At 45.9% G+C, this 11942-nt stretch overlaps 1 long non-coding RNA gene across 1 annotated transcript; it reads right to left on the minus strand.

Moving 5' to 3' along the window:
- Window positions 1-613: 613 nt before the first annotated feature.
- LOC125520191 lies at window positions 614-6152 on the minus strand. The gene is made up of 2 exons (XR_007288521.1): window positions 3515-6152; window positions 614-3271 (listed from the first exon to the last, which is right to left on the minus strand). It is a non-coding gene; the product is annotated as an uncharacterized LOC125520191 (long non-coding RNA).
- Between the last annotated feature and the right edge of the window lie 5790 nt (window positions 6153-11942).

Below are 11942 nucleotides of genomic sequence, written 5' to 3' on the forward strand. Positions count from 1 at the left end.
TGCTTCTTATCATCGACCCCTCTCCATGAGACTTGGATCTCATATTAAGCTTAAGACAACCAGCTTTGCTCTATAATAGTAGTACAGGGGCTTTGCTACAGCTACGGGAAGTTTTAACGGAAAGTTGTTACGGAGATGAGGTGGAGACTTAGCATTCATCATGATTTTGGGCCCGCTGCTAAAATCAGAGAGCGAGAATCAATGAGATTAGAACACCTCATCCCGTAACCTCCGTCTGTAGGCTGAGCCCCGTAAGTCTAGCATTTTTGGTAGTACAGCCACAGTTACTTTGGCTACATGCGCTATAGATGCTAAGGCTGAAGCGACCATGCAAGCAAAATACATGCTTGCCTCGTCTCATCCAATATACTTTTGTTGTTATGCAGGCAATAAACTCCCAAAACACAAGTATGAATATGAATCGACACAAATGGCAATCGAGACCCACTATCAGTCTCATTGACCAGAAGGGATGCATGATTGATGCTATCTTCCGACACAAATGGCTGCCCGTGCCAGCGCACGGAATAAAAATATGTTTTTACATGGAATAAATATGTTTTTTAAGAATAAAATTTGTGCTGCTACTTTTGAAATGATGATGTTTGTAGGATAATTGCAACCAACAAAGGTGTTCGACAGCAGTTTCTTCAATTTGTGAATGCAAGCGTCATACAAATGTCGTCTTTAGATTAAGACTCAATCAAAAACAGTAATTTCCTTATTTCATATTTTCACAACTCTTTTTATTTAAGTCATGCGTCTCCTCAATCATTTATATCCAGTACCGGATCTTCTTCAACTCAAGTATTTTCATATACCCCAGATTCAACACTCAACATAAGGCCAGAAGAACCACCTTCTCCATCTTCTCTTCTACCCTCCTACTCCACATGCGCCACCCCACATTGCTTCAGTTGAAATGGAAGACGGTCAATAAGTTGTCTTGATTAGATCCACCTGAGGAGCTTGAACCACAATAGATCCACCCGAGCAACTTTGATATATTTGCTTTGCAGCTGTCATGTATCCTGATTTTGGACCTGATCTGTACTGTAATTAGAAGCATGTATCATCTAACAAAATGCCAATAAATCACAAAGTAAAAAAACTAAATTCTAGAAGAAATATAACTGGGAAACTGATTAAAAGATAAAGACTATTCTAGTTACATTGCATTGTGTACGGCAAGCTTAAGCTATTTGATCTCCCACTGATTGATTGGAGCAAAGAGCCTCTATTCACATACTAAGCCATCTGATCCATAACTGATCAATTGACCATGATTTAAAATTACAAATACTGGAAGCACTATTACCCCTGTAGCTTAGCAGGATGAACAAAAAAGGACAACAAATAGACAATGTCACTAAGGGGAAACATTAGTACTAAGAAGGCAATCGACACAAGATGGGGGAATGGATTTAGACCTCGTTGGAACTAAACAACCTGACGAGGCAACGTTGAAGGTCGATCCCTCTTTCCACTTAAACATGCAACCATAGTCCAACCAAATTCTAGTGATGTGGCCGATATAATATTTCAAACATTTTACTTGAGTTGGTAAAAAGTAAATGAAAGACCAAAACACTGGTCAGGCCCTATACTCAACTGATAATGCCAGGCTAACACTTCCGCCAACACAAAGGAAGTTCTAGCTCGTACAGGTGAGCATGCACTACAAGCCTACAAAATATACTTGCATCTCAGGTTTTAAAAGTTTTCGTTGAACCTTTTGCTCCCATATCCTATGCTACTTTTTAGGCCTTAAGGGACTATACTAATTGGCATTTACTACTTCCTCCGATCCATAATAAATGTCGCCGTTTTGAACTAAGGTTGAACACCTTAGTTCAAAGCTGCGACACTTATATTTGGATCGGAGGGAGCACAAACTAAGGGTAAAAGGAAATCTACAAAATTGTAACCAGCTAGTGTTGTACTGCAACCTTTAGTATAGATACCTGAACACAAAGGGAAAAAAATGGAAATTAGTAGACATATATCACATCATCATAAAATTTACTTGGAAGTGACCAATATTGCTTAAACATCTCAACTAAATCAAAGCTTGAGAAGCAAAAGTTCATCTCCTCGATGCCTTCATCATAGAGGAGGTCACACATCTGCACTTTGCAAACCAACCATAAAAATTCAGATCCAGTAGAGGGAAGCCAACTAATGAGATGAGGGTGATGGTTAGTTGTGGGGTCGACAATCCGGTGAGGGTTCGGTGACTGCCAGCGGCAAGGCCAGGAGACAGCGCCGTGGTGATCGTGGAGCCCGCAGGTCTGAGCCGCCATGCCTGTCCATCGGACCCATGCACAGCTGCAGGATTTGGAGAGCGAGTGGCCGACTGGCCGCGACAGCGCTACCAGAGAGCACTTCATGGTCAAGACTAAAGCAACCTCATCCTCCCAAATCATTTTTCCACTAATTTTACAAAGACACAGATGATTCAGGTATTTATATGTATAGTTTTTCTAGAACTATTTGACATTTGGAAAATTATTATTCATGCGGGTGCACGTATGAATTTCTCCTATGCAGCTTGCTAGTTTTCTTCACCACCCAATTCCATTACCACTGAATCCGATCAGAAAAATAACAAGCTCACTAAATTGAATGCAGTGTGTATCAACATAATAACTCGTTAACATATAGCTCTGTGATCTCCAAAAATGAATGTAGACATTCAGTTATAAATGCTGCATTTCTTTTAGTTCTTTCAAGAGACCGGCAGAAACATTGCCTTTGAATTACAAAAATAGAGTATGTTTAACAGTCATTTACATGTTTATTTCGTTGTAGTGGCAACCCAATGGGAGAACCTTTTCCGTACTTACACATTCAACTCGCGCTTTTTAACAAAAGGACATTCACTAAATGAAAAGGAAATAATTGACGAAACAAATGTTGTGGTTAATTACCTGAAGCATACTACACATACTTAAATGTAAATGTGTTTGTCAACAGATTGTGCCACATATTTAGTCAAATCTAGATTGCAATGCACCCCTTCATTTTGTCCTCAATAATAACTTGATCTGCATGAAAGCATCCAAATTGAGAACAAACAAAGGATACGTAAAAAGACATTTAAATATGTGGAACAAGTCTCCGCGCTACAACAAAGGTGAACAAGTGCCCATCTGCCAAAAAAACAATAAATCCTTTGGTCAAAATTGTATTAATAACAGCCACAATGTAACATTGTCTCCTGCTGTTGATCCTGGTCGCATGCCTGCACTCGGTCCTAGCCTCCTTCATGCTGCAGTTAAGAGAGGAAAAACAAGTGAGAGAAAGAGGGCATGGGAGAGATGGGGGTATGTCCTAAATCGATCAATCTCTACGAGTAAGTGTTAATCTCTCTCTCTAATCAGCTTGGGGGACTCTGAAATTTCATATGCATATATATATAGGGATTTATGCTTCTATTGTAATTGGATCGCGTAGATGTTAGACGGGAACAATTCATAATGCAGAAAACGAATCGGTGGGTTGAAGAAATGACCTTGGGCTTGAAGATAAGAGCGATGGAGGGCAGGGCGGCCAGTAGGGAGGAGACATGTGGCGAAGGGCGGCTCCGGTGGCGGCGACCTGCGGCGAAGGGTGGCTCCAGGGCGGCGTCTGGGGAACCTGCGGGCCGCGTCGAAGGGCGGCTCCGGGGCGGCGGCTCGGCGACCTGCGGGCCACGGCGAAGGGCGGCTCCGGGGCGGGTCGAGCGCGACGGACGGGCTCGACGGCGGCTCCCGTGACGAAGGGGATCCCGCGGGGAAGGGCGTGGCGGGCGGCTCCGGAGGAATGGAGGAGCGGCGGGAGGCTCGGGAGGAGCGGCGAGGAACGGGCAGAGGGCGAACGGCAGGGGAGGAGGAGCAGGGGCGGGAGGTCGAGGTCGTGCGAGAGGACGTGGGGGCGTGCGTTGTTTGTTTTTTTCTGAATGGCGGGGCAGTTTTATCGATGGATGGCTTGAAGCGTTAAACACTGGATGCGTGGTTTGTTGCGTCAAACATCGAAGCATTAAGAGCCATTAGATCTTATTGATGAATGGATTTGATTGTTTGGTTCTTCGTTCTTTTTTCTTTTTATAAGGGTAGTAGATAAATCAAGTGGAGATCAAAAGCTAGCACTGGTCCGTGTATATCCTTCCAAATGTACGGAGCTATTGAAACCGTTTTTTCTACGACCAAGGCTACACCCTGGGGGTCGGACAAGTCAACGCCATGGACTAATATTTTGGTTTGGCAAGAATACGAGGTTAAATCAATCACGACCCGGAGGAGGAAACAATGCTGCTTGCCCAATCACACTTTGCTTTCCTCTGCGGCCGTTCTGCGTCTGCCGCAGTTTCTTCTCAGCCTCCGTGCTGTGAGCCGCCGTGGCCTCAAGCCGCCCGACCACCTGAGATGTTCAAGAAGCTGAATTGCCAACTCCACTCTGCAAATCACGGTTTGCGCCTCTCGTGAGTCACCGCGGCTGACTCGTGCCCAGACTCTGGCTCCGAGTGGCTTTCGCTCCGACTTGGCCTCGCTACGGCATATCCTCGCCTCGTTGAACCGCCAACCGAAGAGCCGCCCGTTCGCCTCCGAATTGACTCGCCAGCTTGCCTTTTGTTGCGGTCCCGGTGATCTCGCCAGCCTCCGCGAGATGCCTTGCCGCCGCCTCCTCCTCGAGCTGCCGGCCGTCGTTGTTACCTCGGAACCGCTCGCTAGTCCGTGTCACCTCTGCGGCTTCAAATGCCTCGCCTCGACGACCGCCCTCGAATCACCCTCATGGTCGTCACTTGCCGTTCGTGCGAGCTCCCGCCTGCCTCTGTTCTTTGGCCTCATGCTGAGCCGGCCGCCGTCGAGCCGCACCTGCAAGCAGGGACGGAGCCAGGATTTGAGCATGGGGGGGAGATTCCCCCCCCCTCCGCCCCCCTCTTTTATGTTAACCCTCTTTACACCAATTTCTTAACAAAATTAACCCCCCCTTTTAAAGTCATAACAGTCTGTTTGGTAGTTTAAAGAAAAGGGAATGGAATTTTTTAAGAGGGAGTTTGTTGGGTGATTAGGCTTGGAAAGTGAACTGTTAGTCCCAGTCTCATGTTTGGCTACTGTTGGGAATTGCTTGTAGGAATTTAATAGAAAAAATAATTCCTCTGTTTAGTTCGCGAGTCAAACAAATAGAAGATGCTGAGGACACGTTTGTTTACGTACAAAATTGAACCAGCCCTTGTTTGGCGCAACAAACAAACTGTTTTTTGTTTGCTAATTCCCATTCCCTGGCTGAATTACCAGCCCTCCCCTGGGAAGAGATTAGCGGGAGTTCACCCCCTCAACTCCCCATCCCTTTTCTTTCTCAATTCCCATACCCACCAACCATACAAGTGATTTTTAGTTTCCCACCCTCTCAATTCCCATTCCCTACTCCAACTTCCCCTAAACCAAACAGGCTGTAAGAGAAAAAATAGATAGCAAATCTGAGCACTAATAGAAATACAACGACATAAGAGATGTAGATTTGTGAAATTTTATAGTGGCATAATTTTTGGATTAGGAGTTTGCGTATCAATAAATATTGGTCCGGCTATTACCTTTTCTTGGAATCCTCAAATTTATCATTTCCTCTAAAGAGACATAGAAATTATAAATGTTTGGAATTAAATCACTGTTGCTTACCTCATGACATTAATAAAAATCTTTAGACTTAGTTTGGATTAGGCTGCTCCCCTTCCCTAGGTTGCATGTCGTTTGCAGTGGCATCATGCTTCGATGATTGAGAGCTTGAATCAATTCCGCTTTCTTCCTCTTCATGTCTACTGTCCACAAGCACAAATAAAAAACATAAAACGTATAATTGATTTTTAATGCCTATAGTCTGTATGACTATTTCTATAATTTGTGAAGGCACGAACTAACCTAATTTGAACATAAACTACCTTTTTCCCCTCATGTTTTTGCCGCTCATCAATGCGTTAAGCCTTCCGGCAACGTGTCCGTGGTCCGTAGATCGACGCCTCCTTGTCTGGGCGTCCCCTTCCCTTCTCCGCTTATCGGTGGCGGCGCGGACGCGCGATGGGAATGATTCGATCACAGCAATCCCTGGCGGCGCGACCGTGCGATGGAAAGATCCGATCGCAGAAGTCCCTGACGGCTTGGAAACGAAGAAGTTAGCAGTCATATGTGCGTGCGTAGGTCCACGATGACCTTTTTCCAAGCCGATATGGCTGCTAATATAATTTTATTAGCCCACTGCAACTAAGATCCACGATGGCCTGCTTAGCATTCTTAGCATTGGGCTGTACATGGGCTCGGGCTTCACGTTAATTAAAAGGCTGAAGAGGGATAGGGGGGGCGAAGCCATCACGATTAAGTGCACACGCAAGAAAGATCAGCGAATAAGTCATACCTGTCAAGGGACGAGGCGATCGTTGGGGGGTGGTCTAGCCCCCCCTCGTCCCCCCCTGCATCCGTCCCTGCCTGCAAGCTGCCCTCGCCGTGGCCATGGCTCGCCTCCACGCCCGCCGCTGTACAACACCGTCTCGACACTTGGACTCGCGCCCGAGCCGCCGGCTCACTACTACAAGTCGCCGCTCTTCCGCACCGTTACCGCGCCCTGCCGGTTTGCTGCTCGCCTCCGGCCCTCTGCTACGACTCCGAGCTGATGTGAGCCGCCACTTGCTGCACTGACTCTGCTGCAAATTAGCGTGGCCTCGAGCCCAGCCTCGTGTCGCCTCCGTCGGTAAGCCGGCCTACCGGGCTGCATCTCTGACCCGTCACGCTGAACCGTTTCGCCGACGCGAGTGCCTGCGCCGGACACTTCCACTGTTGCTGCCTCGTTTCACCTTCGTTCCGAGCCGCTATTTCTGGTGAGCCACCGTTTATTTTACAGACAGCCACAAACAGAAGCTCCACGGATGTTCAATCACCCGAGGAATTGCAAAGGAGAATAAAAATGTGTGGTGCGGCCGGTCACATGACCAATCAAGATTGACTTGGTCAATGGCGGGACAATTACTGAAGATGTGAAGCAAATTGGATTAAAATTGTTGGCCAAATCAACCAAAGTAGTACGCATGTGAGAACAAGGTTTGATGGATTCCTATAATCCTCCAAGTGAACGCCCCTTGAACTATTACAACTGCTGCGTACACATGGATTCCAAAGAAGGATTTAAATATTAAAAGTATATTGCTGTGGCCTAGCACGAGTTATTTGTCAAGCGTATGCGTGATCTGTCAAAGCTTCTAAGCCCAACATGACCCGGAGGGTCCGTTCAGATCATCCAGCTCCGATTCTGCTGCAAGTCGCACTCCGCCGCCACGGGCCGGTTTGCGCCGCCGCCGCTGGTTCTGTCGCGCCACAGCTGGTCTTGCGCCCCTGCGCTGAGCCGCCGGCTACTACTACTGCAGTATTAAGTATACTACTGATAGTACAGATGTTCTGCTATAAAGAAAAGAGCAAAAGGGGCGTGACACTGTTGCCACCGTGGCATCACAGTAAGCCGGCTACTACTACACGAGAGGTTAAGGCTACAGTCAAGACGTCGTCTACAAGCGTCCAAATAAATAAATAAATCAGGTGTTGTTTCTCTAATATATTTCCTTAGTACACTTTAATTACTCCGAGCGCAACTACTCTGCTCTATGATATTTTTTATGCAGGATAATCATTTACTATAAAGGGGCATTATACCGTGGATACGGAGCGCATGGCATCATCAATTTGCACTATCGATTCATTCGACCGTGCTCGCGGCCGACTCAACCGTCTGCGCCCACGGCCGGCTCATCTATCTACATGGTTTAAGATGTCGCGGCCGACTCACGCGTCCGCTCCGTCTTCTAAATGTCGCGGTTGACTCCTGCATATGTATCAACAAATCAGAGCCACGTCTGCTCACACAAGTTGTCCAATGAACATATGTGAGCTGCTCCTGCTGGGTTGAGCCGCCGGGGCTACGTTGAGCCGCCGGGGTTATATTGAGTCGCCGGTTTGCCCGAGCCGCCTCTGTCATGTTGAATGGATCATCCATCATCCGAACAAAACAGGTGAAATCCATCTAAATCTATTTTTGACACATTATTTTTTGTCAAAGAACAATTACTTTGCCCTGTAACATTTTTACACAGGATACATTTTTTATGCCATCATAACGCGGATACGGAGTGCATGCACTAGCATTCGTCCATGCCACGCTGCTCGATAGACATGCGTGCAAGCCGCCGTTCCCGCGGTCCAGTCTGCATGAACTCGTTAGGACCACGCAAATTGCCCAATAAGCGCGCACAGGCCGCCGTCCCCCGCAGTCCGGTTTTACATCAACGCGTCGGCCAACTCGTCCGTCTGCGTCGTCTTACAACGCCACGAATGACTCGCCCGTCCACCCGCGAGACCGGTTCATGGATCCACGCCAGCTTACAACACGGAGGGCAACTTGCTCGTCCGCACCGGCTTACAACGCCGTGACCGGTTCATCTTTCTGCCCCTACGGTCGATTCACCCGTGATGGATTTCAGTGATCATCAACTTCACGGTGAATAGTTTCCGGCCTAACATATCAGGACGGGGTTATTATATCATTGCGCTGTTGAAGGACTCATACCAGTTTATATCACGGTCAAATTTGGAGAGTCTCAAGCCAGCTCCTCGAGTAGTCTTAAGACTCGGGGGCTACAATGACATGACTCGGAAACTCCGGGTCATTGGAGGGAATGATAACCTGGTTCCGGAGGACACCGCCATATTGATGAAAATTTAAAGGCCGTTAGAAAATTGTCGGTTCAAAATAAAGATTTCGGTTTAAAATCCGGTTCAAGAGACATCTCTCTCCCGCAAAGCTTTGAAGCTCTCAAATCCGGTTCAAACATCCGGCTCAAGGTAAATTTGTCTCTTACAAAGCTTTTAAGCTCTCAAATCCGGTTCAAACATCCGGCTCAAGGACAATCTGTCTCCCACAAAGTTTTGAAGCTTTCAAATCCGGTTTAAAGTTCCGGTTCAAAAAGAATTAATCTCTCGCAAGATTCGAGTTCTCAGAAAAATTAAAGGTTGCCAAAGAGAACTTGCTGCCATGATGCGCGGTTCAAACATGGGTATCCTGCCTTACGGCTTACCTTATTATGGTCACTGGGGAATTCATGCTCAACTGTCGGTACCCTCTTGATCGGCGCGATGCCAAAATTTATATGGTCACTTGGGGGCTTCCTGTTCAAACATAGGTCGTATTGAAACCAAAGAGAACATAGCTGTCAGTACCCTCTTGATCGTCACACTGCCAAACTCACTAGGGGGCTTCTTGATCGTATTCGAATCATAGATTAACCCCTTTTGGGTCTGACTTGGATCGTATTCGAATCAGGGTCGTTAAAAACCTCTCAAGGTCATTTGGGGGCTTCCTGTTCAAACATAGGTCGTATTCGAACCAAAGAGAACATAGCTGTCGGTACCCTCTTGATCGACGCAATGCCAAAGCCACTGGGGGCTACATGATCGTATTCGAATCCTAGCTTAACCCCTTTGGAACGGTTTACTGATCGTATTCGAATAAGAAACCTCGATTTTTATTTGGTTTAAGTTTTTGCAAACAATCTTTGGTTTTTTCTTGAGACTTTTTTGTCCAGATCTAAGTATAAGTGTGGTTTCGTTTAAACCCGGCTTGGCTTTGGACAATAAGTTGCCAGCATGTGACAATCATCATATATTTGGAAGTTTTGGCTTCTAAGGATTGGGTTATCACCCTTACTGCACAGGTCATGTAAACCGGCAGTGCAAATTCAATATCACAATGGTTATATGTGGGATATTATGACCCGCCCTGGCTTTTGACGTTACGTCGCCAGGGCATATGTTGTTTAAAATCTATGCAGGATTTACAGAGCTATGACTTACATAAATGATTAAGTTCCAGCCCATCATCAAAGATTGAAATTGGTGTCTCAAAAGGGTTATCAATTCTTGATTTTCTCAAAGGCTATAAGCCGCCGAGTTACAAAAATTCCGGTTTACAATTGAGGCGTATTAAATCGTCATCGGCCAAGAGCCGCCGGGTATTTAAACTCCAGGTTTACTTATCAAAAGATGAGGTATTCAAAGTCGCTTTGGCGCAATGGCTATTATTTTATCAATGGATATGATTTATTCTACAATGGAAGGAATAGTCCCGAGTCATTGCAGGCTTACAACCCGACACTTGGGGGCTACATTATTTAAATTGAGATTACATTAAATATGCAAGTCCCATGTCACTGCCAGCATGCACCATGGCACTTGTGGGCTAATGTAAAGTCATTTTTTGTTTAATTTATTGAAGACCCGACTCATCACATTGTAATGAGCCGACCCTTGGGGGCTACCAATTACTCCTGTCAAAAAAATTCAAGGTACACAAGCCTCAGTCCATTATATTGAAAGATCCACTATTCAATTGGTAGAGTACAAAGCTCTTAATTTTGTGGACGTGGGTTCAAGCCCCATGGTGGAGATTATATTATATGATGTTATTATCAATAAATTATATACAAAGTCCCAGCTCAGTATTATCTTACTAAGCCGGCCCTTGGGGGCTACATGTTTGTTCTTCAAGTTTACATGGTTATATCTACAAAGTCCCTGCTCATTATTGCATAATGACCCGGCCCTTGGGGGCTACACTGGTTGAAGTTTTCATGAGCATAAGGCAATTACAAGTCCCAGGTTGCTGCAAGCATGACAACCCGGCACTTGGGGGCTACAAGTGATATGCATATAAGGGAGAAAAAAAATCTTCAAATTCTTAGTTTGGAGTAGACCAGATTAACCCGGTGTCTGCAACAATCAGGACCCGACATCATTTATTTATAACACGTCAATTTTGGCAATCATAAATCGGCAAGATCTACATCTTTAAGCCGGCTGAATATCAGTTGAAAATTTCAATATTTTTGTCAAGTCAGAGCATTGAAGGCCGACTCAAATGGATTATTTCTTATAATATTTCTCTACAAGAGCCAATATCAGCAAATTGGTTATGAAGCTGGCCTATTGACCCGATTTTTTTTGCATTGGCAAGGTTTGGACATATCTGTTAAAAGAGATTTGCTATAAGATCTTGAGTATGCATCCAAGAGGAAATGACAAGGACTTAAAGATGACCAGGTGCCAGTTCAGGAAAATATTTAACCCGAAGCACAACCTATCAAGTTTGTTCTTGTGTTTATTTTACAGGATCAGTTTAACATGGATAAATACAAATTAAACTGGGGGCTAATGTCGGGGATATACCCCGCGGTATGACCCGGCCGGACTTGGCGTTTCATCGGCAACCCGCCGGAAGATTAGCGACTCATGTGTCTGGCGGTTCACTGGTGCGACGACTCACGAGCCTGAAGACTCATTGGTGACCAGGCGGGTGTTTCAGATGGATGACAAGGCCCAAGGCCCAGAAGGCCGGCTCATGTTATGGTGGGCCGGCTTAAGAGGAAGACATAAGGAATATTCTTCTACAAAGGAAGCATGACTAGGACTTCACTTGTAAATAATGCAATCCTAATCCTACTACGATTAGTCATGTAACCCGCCCCTTCAACCTATATAAGGAGGGGCAGGGCTCCCCAAAGAGAAAGGGGTAACAAGAAACAATCTCTAAGGCTAGACACAAAGGAGGAGCCGGCTTATGTGCCGACTCTCTCATGAGCATAATGAGATCTAGTCACAAACAACATGTAGGGCTATTATTGGATGATGTTTCCTGGGGCCCGAGCTGTCTAAATCCTTGTCTTGTGCGTTGATCCGCCCTGCGCCTCTCATCCCGATCAACCCCTCTCAAGCTACCACAAAGATGCGCTGGCCTCACGACTAAGTCCTCACACTAGGACATCTGTCGTGACAATTCCACGACACACGCCCCATCCTAATAACCATGACTGTTGACTGAAGACCCCAATGGGTTCACGTGCATCTCATCTGTGTTGCCGCTTGTCCTTT

This window comes from Triticum urartu, chromosome 7, assembly GCF_003073215.2.
Source record: "Triticum urartu cultivar G1812 chromosome 7, Tu2.1, whole genome shotgun sequence".
Taxonomy (NCBI): domain Eukaryota; kingdom Viridiplantae; phylum Streptophyta; class Magnoliopsida; order Poales; family Poaceae; genus Triticum; species Triticum urartu.